This window comes from Eleutherodactylus coqui, chromosome 2 (genome assembly GCF_035609145.1).
Source record: "Eleutherodactylus coqui strain aEleCoq1 chromosome 2, aEleCoq1.hap1, whole genome shotgun sequence".
Lineage (NCBI taxonomy): Eukaryota > Metazoa > Chordata > Amphibia > Anura > Eleutherodactylidae > Eleutherodactylus > Eleutherodactylus coqui.
The window spans coordinates 44254075-44274063 of record NC_089838.1 but is presented as its reverse complement, the minus strand read 5'-3'; the positions used below and the strand labels follow the sequence as shown (position 1 = coordinate 44274063).

The 19989-nt window shown below is 55.7% G+C and overlaps 1 protein-coding gene across 5 annotated transcripts in view; it reads left to right on the top strand.

The window, feature by feature from the left end:
• Positions 1–19989, top strand: part of EPS8 (EGFR pathway substrate 8, signaling adaptor) — an 85787-nt gene that overhangs the window by 10993 nt on the left and 54805 nt on the right. The window contains exon 1 of one of the 5 annotated variants that reach the window (XM_066590716.1): positions 9150–9174. The exons of 3 other annotated variants lie outside the window; for them this stretch is intronic. The gene's annotated coding sequence lies outside the window, so the exon portion shown is untranslated. Of the gene's footprint in view, positions 1–9149; positions 9175–19989 lie in introns of those variants that run through there. One more of the 5 variants, XM_066590720.1, reaches the window with a different exon arrangement.

The following is a 19989-nucleotide window of genomic DNA, read 5'->3' as shown; positions in this document are numbered from 1 at the left end:
GCCACCGTCCGTCTGCCACATACACCGGACCGCCGCCACCCTCCGTCTGCCACATACACTGACCGGCCACATTTACTGAACAGGCACATACAATGAACCTCCACAACCCTAATACTCTGAACTGCTACCACCCTCCGTCTACAATAAATTGAATGACAGCTGAGCGCTGCCTGTGATTGGTCCAGGAACAAGTGGCTGAACGCGCCTGAGCCTCGACTGCGCCGGAGAGGTGAGCATTTATTTTTTGACGTTAGGGATGATTTTCAGGGAAGGGCTTATATTTAAAGCCCTTCCCCGAAAATCACTACACGCAGCGGCGGCCCCATTGAAAGAAATGGTGCACGTACCTCACTCGAGTATAAGCCATGGGGGGCTTTTTCAGCATAAGAAATGTGCTGAAAAAGTCGGTTTATACTCGAGTATATTCGGTATAACTGATGCTGGAAGGAAGAGGGTGCCGGCTGTTTCATCCCATTTCTTTTCGGTTCATTAAGGAGATTTTTTTCTCCTTACAAGTCTGCAGGATTGAAGGAGTTAAGCGCCCATTATAGGGAGATCATCACAAATTTCTTAACCGAGGGGCATTCTGGATGCATATATTGTGGACCTAAGAACCGCATGGAATGAACTGCCGACTGGACTTTTTTTTGCACTATTGTTTATTTTTTTTCTGTCTCCCTGTAATTGTGTTTTGCCTCTGGGGTCATGTGTTCTTGTTCCAGGCACCCCATTGGCTGTCTATTGTGATATGTTACACTTGCCTTGATATCTATGATTAGGGGCAACATACTTGCTGAAACATGCAAGACGGCACATGCTCTCTGTTCCTTCATGTCTGTCTGGATTGTTTAACCCCTTAATGCTATAAGACGTACAGTTACGTCCTGCAGCGTTGGAGTATGTATGAAGGGTGATCGCGGGGCGATCCCGCTCCATACAAGACGAGTGCTGGCTGTTTCTCACAGCCGACACCCGCCTGCAACAGCTCCGATAAGCTGCGTGGTTCATCAGATCTGTTAACCCTTTAAAAGCTACCAGCAATTCTGACAGCGGCCCTTAACGCTATAGGGCATACAGTTACTTCCTGCAGCGTCGGGGTATGTATGAAGGGAGGGAGATCGACAATGTGGGCACCTGCTGGCAACAGCTCTGATAAGCCATACAGCATTTAAATCCCCGGGCCAATTTTTAAGTGGCCTGTAAGGCCCCCCGCGATAAGATCGTAGGGAGATGTGCGGGTGTCATGGCAGCCGGGGGCCTTCTGATAGACCCCAGGGCTGTCATGGCAGAATACCTATCAACCAAGCCCATGGGATATCTTGGTAGAATGCCTGCCTGATCGCAGTGTAATGTAATGCTATGTCATTACATCATACTGCAGGAGCGATCAAAGCATTGTATATTCTTGATCCAGCTGGGGACTAAAAAAAATATTAACAATAAGTTTAAAAAAAGTTTTACTAATTAAAGTTTTACTAAAAAAAATCCTTCTGCCATATTTCTAATGAAAATATCTAAATAATAAAAGAAAAATACATATTTGGTATCGCTGCGTCCGTAAAAGTCCGATCTATAAAAGTAACGCATTATTTACCCCCCACGGTGAACGTCCTCAGAAAAAAAAACACCAGAATTGTGATGTTTTTGGCCACCCTGTTTCCAAGAAAAATTGTAATAAAAAGCGATCAAAAAGTCATATGTACTCCAGAATGGTAGCAACAAACTACAGGACGTCTGGCCAAAGAAATGACCCCTCGCACAACTATGTCAACAAAAAAATAAAAAAGTTAGGGCTGTCAGAAGATGGCGGCAGAAAATAATTGAAATTAAATATCTTTGAAAAAAAAAAAGTAGTACAGCAAAAAAAAAAACTATATAAATTTGGTATCGTAGTTATACTGACCCATAGAATACAGTTATCAGGTCATTTTTGTTGCAGTGTGTACGCTGTAAAAACACGATGCACCCAAAGATGGCGGAATTTCTTTTTTTTTTTCATTTTACTCCACTTAGAATTTTTTTAAAAAGTTTTGCAGAACATTATATGGTACATTAAATAGCACCATTGAAAAATACAACTCGCCCCGCAGAAAATAAGCCTTCGTACAGCGACTCGCTGGATAATTAAGAGTTATACATTTTTAAAGGGGGAGGAAAGACAGAAAATGGGAATTTAAAAAAAGGGCCGTGTACTTAAGGGGTTAATAAAGACTAAAAGCTTTTAACCCAACGGTGGACTTTCATCACCATCCTAATAAACCGAACCGCCAGCAGCGACATACACTTAGCCACCACCTTCCATACACACCGAGCCGCCACCACCCTCATACACACTGAGCCGCCACCACCCTCATATACACCGAGCCGCCGTCTGCCATATACACAGAACTGCCACTGCCCTAATCTGTGTCCCTGTCCGAGGTGCCCGGGACATTGCTGCGTTAGCTATGCATTATGGCAGTCTCTCCAATCTGCACACGTCTCCGTTTTTCCTGCTTCAGGATACTATTCACTTGCCGGGCAGCGGGCGTACTTCTATGGATGACGGGCGTAGAGATGTACATGGTGATTCTCGCCCTCTGCTTAAATTGTATGAATGGTGGAGTTATATATCACACGTGTGCCCTCTAACGTGTTTGAAGACCCTGCATATTGTGCCCTCCGGAGGAGTTCCTGCACCCGTGTATTGTACGGCAGTGTGATGTGCGGCGCTCTGTGTAGAAGAACGCTGATCCATCTGTCAGTGGTATGAACGTCGCCTCCATCTGTCAGTGACTCTCATAGTAATGTGGGTGGGGGGTGAGAATTTTCCATTCACGCCCGATACGGTTACTATGGAAACATCATAAATGTGCAAAGTGGTGGAAATATTTTTGCAGACAGAATAACAGAAGAGAGAAGCGATTGACTCCCCCACATCAGGTGGCAGATCGGGGCAGTTGTTTGCAGGGCTCATACATGATGGATGGGTCCTAGGACTCTGTTATGACTTCAGGATTCCCCTACCGATCCCTAGGACTCAGTTGTGACTTTAGGACTGCCCTACCTGTCCCTAGGACTCGGTTGTGACTTTAGGACTGCCCTACCTGTCCCTAGGACTCGGTTGTGACTTTAGGACTGCCCTACCGGTCCCTAGGACTCGGTTGTGACTTCAGGACTGCCCTATCGGTCCCTAGGACTCGGTTAGGACTTCAGGACTGCCCTATCGGTCCCTAGGACTCGGTTAGGACTTCAGGACTGCCCTACCGGTCCCTAGGACTCGGTTGTGACTTCAGGACTGCCCTACCGGTCCCTAGGACTCGGTTGTGACTTCAGGACTGCCCTACCTGTCCCTAGGACTCGGTTGTGACTTCAGGACTGCCCTACCTGTCCCTAGGACTCGGTTGTGACTTTAGGACTGCCCTACCTGTCCCTAGGACTCGGTTGTGACTTTAGGACTGCCCTACCTGTCCCTAGGACTCGGTTGTGACTTTAGGACTGCCCTACCGGTCCCTAGGACTCGGTTGTGACTTTAGGACTGCCCTACCGGTCCCTAGGACTCGGTTAGGACTTTAGGACTGCCCTACCGGTCCCTAGGACTCGGTTAGGACTTTAGGACTGCCCTACCGGTCCCTAGGACTCGGTTAGGACTTCAGGACTGCCCTACCGGTCCCTAGGACTCGGTTAGGACTTCAGGACTGCCCTACCGGTCCCTAGGACTCGGTTAGGACTTCAGGACTGCCCTACCGGTCCCTAGGACTCGGTTAGGACTTCAGGACTGCCCTACCGGTCCCTAGGACTCGGTTAGGACTTCAGGACTGCCCTACCGGTCCCTAGGACTCGGTTAGGACTTCAGGACTGCCCTACCGGTCCCTAGGACTCGGTTAGGACTTCAGGACTGCCCTACCGGTCCCTAGGACTCGGTTAGGACTTCAGGACTGCCCTACCGGTCCCTAGGACTCGGTTAGGACGTCAGGACTGCCCTACCGGTCCCTAGGACTCGGTTAGGACGTCAGGACTGCCCTACCGGTCCCTAGGACTCGGTTAGGACGTCAGGACTGCCCTACCGGTCCCTAGGACTCGGTTAGGACGTCAGGACTGCCCTACCGGTCCCTAGGACTCGGTTAGGACGTCAGGACTGCCCTACCGGTCCCTAGGACTCGGTTAGGACGTCAGGACTGCCCTACCGGTCCCTAGGACTCGGTTAGGACGTCAGGACTGCCCTACCGGTCCCTAGGACTCGGTTAGGACGTCAGGACTGCCCTACCGGTCCCTAGGACTCGGTTAGGACGTCAGGACTGCCCTACCTGTCCTCGGTAGGGACGTCAGGACTGCCCTACCGGTCCCTAGGACCCGGTATGGACGTCAGGACTGCCCTACCGGTCCCTAGGACCCGGTATGGACGTCAGGACTGCCCTACCGGTCCCTAGGACCCGGTATGGACGTCAGGACTGCCCTACCGGTCCCTAGGACCCGGTATGGACGTCAGGACTGCCCTACCGGTCCCTAGGACCCGGTTAGGACGTCAGGACTGCCCTACCGGTCCCTAGGACCCGGTTAGGACGTCAGGACTGCCCTACCGGTCCCTAGGACCCGGTTAGGACTTCAGGACTGCGGACTTCAGGACTGCCCTACCGATCCCTAGGACCCGGTTAGGAGTTCAGGACTGCCCTACCGATCCCTAGGACCCGGTTAGGAGTTCAGGACTGCCCTACCGGTCCCTAGGACTCGGTTAGGACTCCAGGACTGCCATACCCTATCCCTGGGACTCGGTTAGGACTTCAGGACTGCCTTACCAGTCCCTAGAACTCTTATGACTTGAGGACTGTTTCTCCCCTGTCCCTAGGATTTTGTTATAACTCCAGGACTGCTCCACCCTGTTAGAGGTGTCTGCATTATGCCTTTCATCTTCTAATACTCAGAAGATGTTCCCAGGATTAGGGCCATGGTCACCTGGTGTGAGACTGAAATTACTCAATTACCCAGCATCTACTGATTCCTTCCTTTACTTCATCACTACTCTCCACTCCCCATGGAATTGTTTCTTCCTCTACCGCACGTCACCGGCCTCCACACTCCACTGGGTTTGTTCCTTCCCCAGCCACACTCCACTGGGTTTGTTCCTTCCCCAGCCACACTCCACTGGCCTTGTTCCTTCCCCAGCCACACTCCACTGGCCTCCACAGTCCACGGGGGCCGTGCGTTCCTGTCCCCTCTCCTCCACGGGGGGCCGTGCGTTCCTGTCCCCTCTCCTCCACGGGGGGCCGTGCGTTCCTGTCCCCTCTCCTCCACGGGGGGCCGTGCGTTCCTGTCCCCTCTCCTCCACGGGGGGCCGTGCGTTCCTGTCCCCTCTCCTCCACGGGGGGCCGTGCGTTCCTGTCCCCCCTCAACGAGGTGGTGGCAGTCATCAGGCAGCGTCAGGAGGGTGATGGCGGTGATCATCAGGCAGCGTGAGGATGATGGTGGTGGTGGTGATCATCAGGCAATGTGAAGATCGTGGTGGTGGTGGTGATCATCAGGCAATGTGAAGATCGTGGTGGTGGTGATCAGGCAGCGTGATGATGATGATGGTAGTGATCATCAGGCAATGTGAAGATGCTGGTGATCATCAGGCAGTGTGGGGATGATGCTGGTGATCATCAGGCAGTGTGGGGATGATGCTGGTGATCATCAGGCAGCGTGGGGATGATGCTGGTGATCATCAGGCAGCGTGGGGATGATGCTGGTGATCATGAGGCAGCGTGGGAATGATGCTGGTGATCATCAGGCAGCGTGGGGATGATGCTGGTGATCATCAGGCAGCGTGGGGATGATGCTGGTGATCATCAGGCAGCGTGGGGATGATGCTGGTGATCATCAGGCAGCGTGGGGATGATGCTGGTGATCATCAGGCAGCGTGGGGATGATGCTGGTGATCATCAGGCAGCGTGGGGATGATGCTGGTGATCATCAGGCAGCGTGGGGATGATGCTGGTGATCATCAGGCAGCGTGGGGATGATGCTGGTGATCATCAGGCAGCGTGGGGATGATGCTGGTGATCATCAGGCAGCGTGGGGATGATGCTGGTGATCATCAGGCAGCGTGGGGATGATGCTGGTGATCATCAGGCAGCGTGGGGATGATGCTGGTGATCATCAGGCAGCGTGGGGATGATGCTGGTGATCATCGGGCAGCGTGGGGATGATGCTGGTGATCATCGGGCAGCGTGGGGATGATGCTGGTGATCATCGGGCAGCGTGGGGATGATGCTGGTGATCATCGGGCAGCGTGGGGATGATGCTGGTGATCATCGGGCAGCGTGGGGATGATGCTGGTGATCATCGGGCAGCGTGGGGATGATGCTGGTGATCATCGGGCAGCGTGGGGATGATGCTGGTGATCATCGGGCAGCGTGGGGATGATGCTGGTGATCATCGGGCAGCGTGGGGATGATGCTGGTGATCATCGGGCAGCGTGGGGATGATGCTGGTGATCATCGGGCAGCGTGGGGATGATGCTGGTGATCATCGGGCAGCGTGGGGATGATGCTGGTGATCATCGGGCAGCGTGGGGATGATGCTGGTGATCATCGGGCAGCGTGGGGATGATGCTGGTGATCATCGGGCAGCGTGGGGATGATGCTGGTGATCATCGGGCAGCGTGGGGATGATGCTGGTGATCATCGGGCAGCGTGGGGATGATGCTGGTGATCATCGGGCAGCGTGGGGATGATGCTGGTGATCATCGGGCAGCGTGGGGATGATGCTGGAGATCATCGGGCAGCGTGGGGATGATGCTGGTGATCATCGGGCAGCGTGGGGATGATGCTGGTGATCATCGGGCAGCGTGGGGATGATGCTGGTGATCATCGGGCAGCGTGGGGATGGTGCTGGTGATCATCGGGCAGCGTGGGGATGGTGCTGGTGATCATCGGGCAGCGTGGGGATGGTGCTGGTGATCATCGGGCAGCGTGGGGATGGTGCTGGTGATCATCGGGCAGCGTGGGGATGGTGCTTGTGATCATCAGGCAGCGTGGGGATGGTGCTTGTGATCATCAGGCAGCGTGGGGATGGTGCTGGTGATCATCACGCAGCGTGGGGATGGTGCTGGTGATCATCACGCAGCGTGGGGATGGTGCTGGTGGTGATGATCAGGCAGAGTGAGGATGGTGCTGGTGGTGATGATCAGGCAGAGTGAGGATGGTGGTGGTGGTGATGATCAGACAGCGTGAGGATGGTGGTGATGATCAGTCAGCGTGAGGATGGTGATGGTGGTGATGATCAGGCAGCGTGAGGATGGTGATGTTGGTGATGATCAGGCAGCGTGAGGATGGTGATGCTGGTGATGATCAGGCAGCGTGAGGATGATGATGCTGGTGATGATCAGGCAGCGTGAGGATGATGTTGCTGGTGATGATCAGGCAGCGTGAGGATGATGATGCTGGGGATCATCAGGCAGCGTGAGGATGATGAAGCTGGGGATCATCAGGCAGCGTGAGGATGATGAAGCTGGGGATCATCAGGCAGCGTGAGGATGATGAAGCTGGGGATCATCAGGCAGCGTGAGGATGATGAAGCTGGGGATCATCAGGCAGCGTGAGGATGATGAAGCTGGGGATCATCAGGCAGCGTGAGGATGATGAAGCTGGGGATCATCAGGCAGCGTGAGGATGATGATGCTGGGGATCATCAGGCAGCGTGAGGATGATGATGCTGGGGATCATCAGGCAGCGTGAGGATGATGATGGTGGGGACCATGAGGCTGCGTGAGGAGGATGATGGTGGGGACCATCAGGCAGCGTGAGGGTGATGATGCTGGGGACCATCAGGCAGCGTGAGGGTGATGATGCTGGGGACCATCAGGCAGCGTGAGGGTGATGATGCTGGGGACCATCAGGCAGCGTGAGGGTGATGATGCTGGGGACCATCAGGCAGCGTGAGGGTGATGATGCTGGGGACCATCAGGCAGCGTGAGGGTGATGATGCTGGGGACCATCAGGCAGCGTGAGGGTGATGATGCTGGGGACCATCAGGCAGCGTGAGGGTGATGATGCTGGGGACCATCAGGCAGCGTGAGGGTGATGATGCTGGGGACCATCAGGCAGCGTGAGGGTGATGATGCTGGGGACCATCAGGCAGCGTGAGGGTGATGATGCTGGGGACCATCAGGCAGCGTGAGGGTGATGATGCTGGGGACCATCAGGCAGCGTGAGGGTGATGATGCTGGGGACCATCAGGCAGCGTGAGGGTGATGATGCTGGGGACCATCAGGCAGCGTGAGGGTGATGATGCTGGGGACCATCAGGCAGCATGAGGGTGATGATGCTGGGGACCATCAGGCAGCGTGAGGGTGATGATGCTGGGGACCATCAGGCTGCGTGAGGGTGATGATGCTGGGGACCATCAGGCTGCGTGAGGGTGATGATGCTGGGGACCATCAGGCTGCGTGAGGGTGATGATGCTGGGGATCATCAGGCTGCGTGAGGGTGATGATGGTGGGGATCATCAGGCTGCGTGAGGAGGATGATGGTGCGGATCATCAGGCTGCGTGAGGAGGATGATGGTGCGGATCATCAGGCTGCGTGAGGAGGATGATGGTGGGGATCATGAGGCTGCGTGAGGAGGATGATGGTGGGGATCATGAGGCTGCGTGAGGAGGATGATGGTGGGGATCATCAGGCTGCGTGAGGAGGATGATGGTGCGGATCATGAGGCTGCGTGAGGAGGATGATGGTGGGGATCATCAGGCTGCGTGAGGAGGATGATGGTGGGGATCATTAGGCTGCGTGAGGATGATGATGGTGGGGATCATCAGGCTGAGTGAGGAAGATGGTGATCAGGCAATGTGAGGATGATGGTGGTGGGGATCATCAGGCAATGTGGGGATGATTCTAGTCATCATCAGGCAGTGTGAGGAAGATGATGATGGTGCTGATCATCAGGCAATGTGAGGATGTTGGTGATCATCAGGCAATGTGGGGATGATGGTGGTGGGGATCATCAGGCAATGTGAGGATGGTGATGGTGGTACTCGGCTCATTGACAGTGCTGATTAGACAGGAAGCAGTGTGATCCCGCAGCAGTCAGTCAGGGGTTAATGCTGCTACCCTCCCCCTCGCCCTCCTCCTCCCCGCCCCCGGACTCGGTATTAATGATTAATAGCAGCTCCCAGCACAGGTGTCCTTGTGGTCGGAGCGGCAGGTGCAGCGCCAGTGAGTACGTCCTCCTTCTTCTTCCTCCATTACATGGAAACATTTCCTCTGGCGAATGTCGTCTCTGTGGTGTCCTCCCTGTGCGTGCCGTTACCTGCCCACGATGTCGCTTATCTCACCTGTCCGGGGCTGCCACTGAGGTTGCTGCTACATGGCTTCTTATCTCACCTGTCCGGGTCTACTGCTGAGGGTGTCGCTACATGGCTGCTTATTTCACCTGTGCGGGGCTACTGCTGAGGGTGCTGCAACATGGCTGCTTATCTCACCTGTACGAGGCTACTACTAAGGGTGTCGCTACATGGCTGCTTATCTCACCTGTACGGGGCTACTGCTGAAGGTGTCGCTACATGGCTGCTTATCTCACCTGTCTGGGGCTACTGCTCTGGCTGCTGCTACATATCCACTCGTCTCACCTGTCCGGGGCTACTGCTGAGGGTGCTGCTACATGGCTGCTTATTTCACCTGTCTGGGGCTACTGCTCAGGCTGCTGCTACATATCCACTTGTCTCACCTGTCCGGGGCTACTGCTGAGGGTGCTGCTACATGGCTGCTTAGCTCCCCTTTCCAGGGCTACTGCTGGGGGTGCCTCTACCTGCTGCTTATCTCGCATGTGTGGGGCTACTGCTGAGGGTGCTGCTAAATTAACACTTCTCTCACCTGTCCGGGTCTACTGCTGAGGGCGCCGCCACATGGCTGCTTATCTCACCTGTACGGGACTACTACTGAGGGTGCCGCTACATGGCTGCTTATCTCACCTGTACGGGATTACTACTGAGGGTGCCGCTACATGGCTGCTTACCTGTACAGGACTACTAGTGAGGGTGCCGCTACATGGCTGCTTATCTCACCTGCCCAGGACTACTGCTGAGGGAGTTGCTACATGGCTGCTTATCTCACCTGTATGGGGTTACTGCTGAGGGTGCCTGCTACACATCTGCTTATCTCACCTGTCCAGGGCTACTGCTGAGGATGCCACCACACGGCCACTTATTTCACCTGTCTGGGGCTACTGCTGAGGGTGCCGCTACACCAGGAGTCCCCAACTCCAGTCCTCAGGGACCATCAACAGGTCATGTTTTCAGGATCTCCTATAGTAAGAACACCTGTGGCAATGTCTGAGGCGCCGACAATAATTACATCACCTGTGTAACACTGAGGAAATCCTGAAAACATGACCTGTTGGCGGTCCCTGAGGACTGGAGTTGGGGAACACTGCGCTACACGACTGCTTATCTCATCTGTCTAGAGCTGCAGCTACACATCCACTTATCTCACCTGTCTGGGGCTACTGCTGAGGGTGCTGCTACACATCCACCTATCTCAGCTATCCGGGGCTACTGCTTAGGGAGCCGCTACATGGCCACTTATCCTACCTGTCCGGGGCTACTGCTGAGGGTGCCGCTATACACGACCGCTTATCTCACCTGTCCAGGGCTACTGCTGAGGGTGCCGCTACACGGCTGTTTATCTCCACTGTCCGGGGCTACTGCTAAGTGTGCCGCTACATGGCCACTTATCTCCCCTGTCCAGGGCTACTGCTGAGGGTGCTGCTACACATCCACTTATCTCACCTGTCCAGGGCTACTGCTGAGGGTACTGCTACATGGCTGCTTATATCACCTGTCCAGGGCTACTGCTGAGGGTACTGCTACATGGCCACTTATCTCCCCTGTCCAGGGCTACTGCTGAGGGTGCTGCTACATGGCTGCTTATCTCCCCTGTCCAGGGCTAATGCTGAGGGTGCTGCTACATGGCTGCTTATATCACCTGTCCAGGGCTACTGCTGAGGGTGCTGCTACACATCCACTTATCTCACCTGTCCAGGGCTACTGCTGAGGGTACTGCTACATGGCTGCTTATATCACCTGTCCAGGGCTACTGCTGAGGGTACTGCTACATGGCCACTTATCTCCCCTGTCCAGGGCTACATGGCTGCTTATCTAACCCCTGTCCAGGGCTACTGCTGAGGGTGCTGCTACATGGCTGCTTATCTCCCCTGTCCAGGTAGAGCTCACTCTTACTGCGTGCATCTCACAATTAGCGCAGTTACAGGAGCATTCGCGGCACTGATGTGATGGCGCCCTCCGGCACATTCACGTGGGTGCAGGACCGCTGCAGTAAACCTGGGGTGTTTTTGCTTCAAAGGTGGCAGAGAAGTGACGGCATCCCGACTGTTCCTGTGTGACTGCGGCTCGTGTTGTCTGTCCGTAATTACCAAGAGCGGCGGTTTTGTTGTGTGAAGTAATGGACTGATATGTCCTTATTTTGCGGCGCCGCACGTCCACAGCTTTTACCAAGTTTAGTGAATTGAAGATCGTCTAAAAGAAAATGACATTTTTGCCGGATGCGAGCAAACACGCTGCAAAACAGTTTCTGGCACTTCTCTTAGTAAATGGCACCCACTCCGATAACAGCGCCCGCTCTCATATCTGCATTCACTCTGACACCTTACAAAATTGGCAAATTCTGAGAAACGTTGCACGGTTTTACATAAATCTGGTGCAGCCGGGATTGTCAACTAGGTCACAGTTTATACCAAAAATTGTCGTAAACTGATAAATGTGCGCCAAAGACTGCCACGACGTCCTAGAAGCATTGTGCGGATGTAGTGTGTGTGATGTGTGCGGGCAGGCAGAATTCCACAGGGATGTATTGCGTGTTGTCACGTGTGGGCAGGAATCCACGGTTACATGTTGTGTGTGATATCGTGTGTGTATGGGGTCAGAAATCCACGATGACAAGTTGCCTGTGATATCCTATGTAGGCAGGAATCCATGGTGACGTGTTGCATTTGATATTGTGTGCATGCAAGTAGGAATCCATGGTGACTTGTTGCGTGTGATGTCGTGTGCGGACAGGAATCCACGGTGACATGTTGCATGTGATGTCGTGTGCGTGTGGTTAGGAATTGACAGTGACTAGTTGCATATGATGTCGTGTGTGAGCAGAAAATCCACAGTGACTGGTTGTGTGTGATGTGTGCGTGTGGTCAGGAATCCACGATGATAAGTTGCCTGTGATATCGCGTGTAGGCAGGAATCAATGGGTGACGTGTTGCGTTTGATAATGTGTGCACGCAGGCAGGAATCCATTGTGACATGTCGCGTATGATGTGTGCGGACAGGAATCCATGGTGACATGTTGCGTGTGATGTTGTGTGCATGCAATCATGAATCTATGGTGACGTGTTTTACGTGTCTGCTGTCAGGAATCCACTGTGGCGTGTTACGTGTGATGTCATGTGCGTTTGGTCAGGAATTGACAGCGACGTGTGGGCAGAAATCCACAGTGGCGTGTTGCGTGTGATATCGCGTGTAGGCAGGAATTAATGGTGACCTGTTGCGTTTGAAATTGTGTGCACGCAGGCAGGAATCCATTGTGACATGTCCGCGTGTGATGTCGTGTGTGGGCAGAAATCCACAGTGACGTGTTGCGTGTGATATGTGCGTGTGGTCAGGAATCCACGATACGTTGCTTGACATGTCATGTGTAGGCAGGAATAAATAGTGACATGTTGCGTTTTTAATATTGTGTGCATGCAGACAGGAATCCATTGTGATATGCCGCGTATGATGTCGTGTGCGGGCAGGAATCCACTGTGACTTGTTGCGTGTTTTGTCGTGTTTGTGTGTGCGCTCAAAAATCCACTGTGACATGTTGCATGTGATGTCGTGTGCGTGTGGTCGGGAATTCATGGTGAAGTATTGCATTTGATACCGTTATGTGTAATGTGTGCGGGCAGGCAGAAATCCACGGTGATGTATTGCGTGTGTTGTCATGTTTGGGCAGGAATCCACTGTAACATGTTGCGTGTGATGTCGTGTGCGTGTGGGCAGGAATCCACAGTGACGTGATGTGATTCTGGCAGTAATCCACGGTGACGTAGTGCATGTTATGTCGTGTGTGGGCAGAAATCCAAAGGGACATGTTGCGTGCGATATGTGCGTGTGGTCAAGAAGCCACGATCACAAGTTGCCTGTGATGTCGTGTGTAGGCAAGAAACTATGGTGACATGTTGCGTGTTATGTGTGCGGGCAGGAATCCATGTTGACATTGCATGTGATGTCATGTGTGTGTGGTCAGGAATTCACGGTGATGTATTGCATTTGATGCCGCTACGTGTAGCGTGTGATGTGTGCAGGCGGGCAGAAATCCACAGTGATGTATTGTGTGTGTGTGTGGGCAGGATTCCATGGTGACGTGTTGCGTGAGATACGACGTACATGCAATCAGGATTCTATGGTGACATGTTGCGTGTGATGTGGTGTGCATGCTGTCAGGAATCCACGGTGACATGTTGCGTGTGATGTCACGTGTGTGCAGTCAGGAATATATGGTGACGTGTGCTTTTGGTCTTGTGTGCAGGTAGGAATCCAGGGTGATATGTTGTGTGTGATGTCGTGTGCGTACAGGAAGGAAACTCTTGGTGTCGTGGTGTTATGTCGTATGTGTGTGGTCAGGAGTTCATGGTGACATGTTGCATGTGGTGTCGTGTGTGTGTGCGGGCAGAAATCTACGGTGATGTGTGCTTAAGATCTCATGTTCATGCGGGCAGAAATCCAAGGTGACGTGTTGCATGTGATGTCATGAGCATAGGGCAGGTATCCACAGTGACAAGTTGCGTGTGATGTCACGTGTGTATGTGGTCAGGAATCTACGGTGACATGTTGCGTGTGATGTTGCGTGTGTGTGCGCAATCACAACACTGCTGGAATCCTGTTACTGCCAAGATCTGGTTGGCGTCTACGCCATTTCCTACAGTTGCTGCTAGCGTGGAGCCACCGCCTGAGGACTGGTTGTAAGCTCTGCCCAGGATACGGCGCCATTATAATTCCTCTTAGTTGGTTCCACTCCCTGCTTACAGATGCTGACCACAATATCGCCATGTGTCGGCCTTCACTGTGGTGTTTGAATACAGCCGTCTGCTGCGGTTGGTTACCCCCGGCGTCCTGCGGAGCGGCACAAGCCGCCATGGTGGTGGAGGCCTTACAGTTGACTGTTCATACTTTTTGGACTTTTTGTTGCCCAAGATGTAGACTTTGAAGACGGACGGCAACGTGTCTGCGGTGTGAGCCTGTTGTCTCTGGTAGAGGTGATCGCAACGCCCATCCCGACCTGTGGAGGGCGCCACTCTTCTATGTCCATACAGACCCTTGCAGTGCCTGATGAGAGGCGGTGGCTGACCTGGTTGTGACTGAAGACAACGGGATAGGACGGCTTGGGGCCAGTGACTGACCCCCAGGGGTGCTTCGTGTACCCCCAACTGATGTCCCTCCTTTCCACCGTCTCCTGGTGACGTGTAAAAACCGCAGTGACTACGCATCGAGCATCCGTTTTCACAGCGTTTCTTATTTATCCTCCATAGGCTTTCTAGTTATTAGTCCATGAATACGGACCGCAATACGTCATACTTCCATTTGTTTCTTCTTTTATACTTGACATCCGTGTAAATATCGCATGTCTGAACACACCAGTCTCCTTCTGGTCTGTAACCGGTGAGCGGACAATACGCCCGTGTGAATGGGCCCTCGCTCGTCCAGCTTACCACTGTGGGACCAGATTACTTCCTAAATTCCGTGCGAGGTTTGCAATGCGGTTGTGATTTTCCAGAGTGAAGCCGATGGATAGTATGAGTCGTCGGATCCCTTATAGATGACATCAGCGCGTGCGGCCGGAACACGTGCCCTCGGGGCTCATTTAATCACATACCTGGAAATCCATCACAAAAGTCAGCAAAGAGTGAAATGTGCTGCAAAGGGCGTGCTGCGAAGTCTGTCGTACGCCCCCAGATCCGCAAACTTCAGTTAGGGCAGCTTCATACGCAGAGAGTAGAACCCGTTAGTGTCAACCTTTGTGTGCATTTCTGCACTGAAGATCCCCATAGAAGTCTATGGGGGGGGGGGGGGGCGGCTAATGCACGTGCAATACACTGCGCAATTCTGCAGTTAAAAAAAACATATCTGGAACTCATTAAGCTGAATACCCGTTTAAAAAAAAAAAAAGTGCCTTGTGCGCCGAAAAACAACATTAAAATACGCTGATGCGCACGCAGAAGACACATATAGGTTACAAATACTCGTATGTTGTGTCTTATACGCAATTGTGAATCCACCAGTGTGAAGCCGCTCTTAATTGAGCTTTTAGTTAAACCGCATACACATGCGCAGGAAGCCCACTACAGGATCCTGTAGGTGGCACCCCTGTATGCACCCACCTGTGGGGTCCTGTAGGTGGCACCCCTGTATGCACCCACCTGTGGGGTCCTGTAGGTGGCACCCCTGTATGCACCCACTTGTGGGGTCCTGTAGGTGGCACCCCTGTATGCACCCATCTGTGGGGTTCTGTAGGCGGCACCTCTGTATGCACCCACCTGTGGGCGGCACCTATGTATGCACCCACCTGTGGAATCCTGTAGGCAGCACCTTTTGTATGCACCGCTCTGTGGGGTCTTGCAGGCGGCATCTCTGTATGCACCCATGCAGGCGGCATCTCTTTATGCACTCCTGCAGGCGGCACCTCTGTATGCACCCACCTCTGGGGTCCTGTAGGTGGCACCTCTGTATGCACCTACCCGTGGGGTCCTGTGGGCGGCATCTCTGTATGCATCTACCCGTGGGGTCCTGTGGGCGGCACCTCTGTATGCACCCACCTGTGGGCGGCACCTCTGTATGCACCCACCTGTGGGCGGCACCACTGTATGCACCCACCTGTGGGCGGCACCACTGTATGCACCCACCTGTGGGCGGCACCACTGTATGCACCCACCTGTGGGCGGCACCTCTGTATGCACCCACCTGTGGAATCCTGTAGGCAGCACCTTTTGTATGCACCGCTCTGTGGGGTCTTGTAGGCGGCATCTCTGTATGCACCCATGCAGGCGGCATCTCTTTACGCACTCCTGCAGGCGGCACCTCTGTATGCACCCACCTCTGGGGTCCTGTAGGTGGCACCTCTGTACGCACCTACCCGTGGGGTCCTGTGGGCGGCATCTCTGTATGCATCTACCCGTGGGGTCCTGTGGGCGGCATCTCTGTATGCACCTACCCGTGGGGTCCTGTGGGCGGCATCTCTGCATGCACCCACCTGTGGGGTCCTGTGGGCTGCACCTCTGCATGCACCCACCTGTGGGGTCCTGTGGGCTGCACCTCTGCATGCACCCACCTGTGGGCGGCACCTCTGCATGCAACCGCCTGTGGGCAGCACCTCTGTTTGCACCCGCCTGTGGGGGCCTGTGGGCGGCACCACTGTATGCACCCATGCAGGAGGCACCTCTGTATGCACCCACCTGTGGGGTCCTGTAGGCGGCACCTCTGCATGCACCCAACTGTGGGTGGCACCTCCGAATGTACCCACCTGTGGGCGGCATCTCTGTATGCACCCACCTGTAGGGTTCTGTGGGCGGCACCTTTTGTATGCACCGATCTGTGGGGTCTTGCAGGCGGCATCTCTGTATGCACCCATGCAGGCGGCACCTTTGTATGCAGACGGCATGTCTGTATGCAGCCATACAGGCGGCACCTCTGTATGCCCCCCGCCGGTGGGCGGCACCTCTGTATGCCCCCCGCCGGTGGGCGGCACCTCTGTATGCCCCCCGCCGGTGGGCGGCACCTCTGTATGCCCCCCGCCGGTGGGCGGCACCTCTGTATGCCCCCCGCCGGTGGGCGGCACCTCTGTATGCCCTTGCCTGTGGGGTCCTGTGGGCGGCACCTCTGTTTGCACACGCCTGTGGGCAGCACCTCTGTTTGTACCCGCCTGTGTGCGGCACCTCTGTATGCACCCGCCTGTAGGCGGTCCTCTGTATGCACCCATGCAGGAGGCACCTCTGTATGCACCCACCTGTGGGGTCCTGTGGACGACACCTCTGCATGCACCCACCTGTGGGCGGCACCTCTGCATGCAACCGCCTGTGGAGGCTTGTGGGCAGCACCTCTGTTTGCACCCGCCTGTGGGGGCCTGTGGGTGGCACCTCTGTATGCACCCATGCAGGAGGCACCTCTGTATGCACCCACCCGTGGGGTCCTGTGGGCGGCATCTCTGTATGCCCGTGGGGTCTTGTGGGCGGCATCTCTGTATGCACCTACCCGTGGGGTCCTGTGGGCGGCATCTCTGCATGCACCCACCTGTGGGGTCCTGTGGATGACACCTCTGCATGCACCCACCTGTGGGCGGCACCTCTGCATGCAACCGCCTGTGGGCAGCACCTCTGTTTGCACCCGCCTGTGGGGGCCTGTGGGCGGCACCACTGTATGCACCCATGCAGGAGGCACCTCTGTATGCACCCACCTGTGGGGTCCTGTAGGCGGCACCTCTGCATGCACCCAACTGTGGGTGGCACCTCTGAATGTACCCACCTGTGGGCGGCATCTCTGTATGCACCCACCTGTAGGGTTCTGTGGGCGGCACCTTTTGTATGCACCGATCTGTGGGGTCTTGCAGGCGGCATCTCTGTATGCACCCATGCAGGCGGCACCTTTGTATGCAGACGGCATGTCTGTATGCAGCCATACAGGCGGCACCTCTGTATGCCCCCGCCTGTGGGCGGCACCTCTGTATGTATGCCCCCCGCCTGTGGGCGGCACCTCTGTATGCCCCCCGCCTGTGGGCGGCACCGCTGTATGCCCCCCGCCTGTGGGCGGCACCGCTGTATGCCCCCCGCCTGTGGGCGGCACCGCTGTATGCCCCCCGCCTGTGGGCGGCACCGCTGTATGCCCCTCGCCTGTGGGCGGCACCGCTGTATGCCCCCCGCCTGTGGGGTCCTGGGGCGGCACCTCTGTATGCCCCCACTTGTGGGGTCCTGTAGGCGGCATCTTTGTATGCACAGGTCTGTGGAGTCTTGCAGGCGGCATCTCTGTATGAACCGATGCAGGCGGCACCTCTGTATGCCCTAGCCTGTGGGGTCCTGTGGGCGGCACCTCTGTATGCCCTAGCCTGTGGGGTCCTGTGGGCGGCACCTCTGTATGCCCTTGCCTGTGGGGTCCTGTGGGCGGCACCTCTGTATGCATCCACCTGTGGGCAGCACCTCTGTTTGCACCCGCCTGTGGGCGGCACCTCTGTACCCGCCTGTGTGCGGCACCTCTGTATGCACCCGCCTGTAGGCGGTCCTCTGTATGCACCCATGCAGGAGGCACCTCTGTATGCACCCACCTGTGGGGTCCTGTAGGCGGCACCTATGTATGCACCCACCTGTGGGGTCCTGTAGGCGGCACCTCTGCATGCACCCACCTGTGGGTGGCACCTCTGCATGCACCCACCTGTGGGTGGCACCTCTGAATGTACCCACCTGTGGGCGGCACCTTTGTATGCACCGATCTGTGGGGTCCTGCAGGCGGCATCTCTATATGCACCCATGCAGGCGGCACCTCTGTATGCACCAACCTGTAGGTGGCACCTCTGAATGCCCTTGCCTGTGGGGTCCTGTTGGTGGCACCTCTCTATGCACCCACCTGTGGGCGGCACGCTGTATGCAGACGGCACTTCTGTATGCTCCCGTGCAGACGGCACCTCTGTATGCCCCTGCCTGTGGGCGGCACCTCTGTATGCCCCCGCCTGTGGGTCCTGGGGGCGGCACCTCTGTATGCACAGGTCTGTGGGGTCTTGCAGGCGCCATCTCTGTATGCACCGATGCAGGCGGCACCTCTGTATGCCCTTGCCTGTGGGGTCCTGTGGGCGGCACCTCTGTATGCCCTTGCCTGTGGGGTCCTGTAGGCGGCACCTCTGTATGCCCTTGCCTGTGGGGTCCTGTGGGCGGCACCTCTGTATGCCCTTGCCTGTGGGGTCCTGTGGGCGGCACCTCTGTATGCCCTTGCCTGTGGGGTCCTGTGGGCGGCACCTCTGTATGCCCTTGCCTGTGGGGTCCTGTGGGCGGCACCTCTGTATGCCCTTGCCTGTGGGGTCCTGTGGGCGGCACCTCTGTATGCCCTTGCCTGTGGGGTCCTGTGGGCGGCACCTCTGTATGCCCTTGCCTGTGGGGTCCTGTGGGCGGCACCTCTGTATGCCCTTGCCTGTGGGGTCCTGTGGGCGGCACCTCTGTATGCCCTTGCCTGTGGGGTCCTGTGGGCGGCACCTCTGTATGCCCTTGCCTGTGGGGTCCTGTGGGCGGCACCTCTGTATGCCCTTGCCTGTGGGGTCCTGTGGGCGGCACCTCTGTATGCCCTTGCCTGTGGGGTCCTGTGGGCGGCACCTCTGTATGCCCTTGCCTGTGGGGTCCTGTGGGCGGCACCTCTGTATGCCCTTGCCTGTGGGGTACTGTGGACAGCACCTCTGTATGCACCCACCTGTGGAATCCTGTAGGTGGCACCTTTTGTATGCACCGATCTGTGGGGTCTGGCAGGCGGCATCTCTGTATGCACCCATGCAGGCGGCACCTCTGTATGCACCCACCTCTTGGGTCCTGTAGGTGGCACCTCTGTTTGCCCCTGCCTGTGGGGTCCTGTAGGTGGCACCTCTGTATGCCCCTGCCTGTGGGGTCCTGTAGGTGGCACCTCTGTACGCTCCTGCCTGTGGGGTCCTGTAGGTGGCACCTCTGTATGCCCCTGCCTGTGGGGTCCTGTAGGTGGCACCTCTGTATGCCCCTGTTTGTGTGGTGCTGTAGGTGGCACCTGTGTGCACCCGCCTGTGGGGTCCTGTGGGCGGCACTTCTGTATGCACCCACCTGTGGGGTCATGTGGGCGGCACCTTTGTATGCACCCATGCAGTCGGCACCTCTGTATGCACCCACCTGTGGGATCCTGTGGCGGCGGCGGCGGCGTGTCTGTATGCACCCATGCAGGCGGCACCTCTGTATGCACCTATCTGTTCGATCCTGTGGGCGGCACCTCTG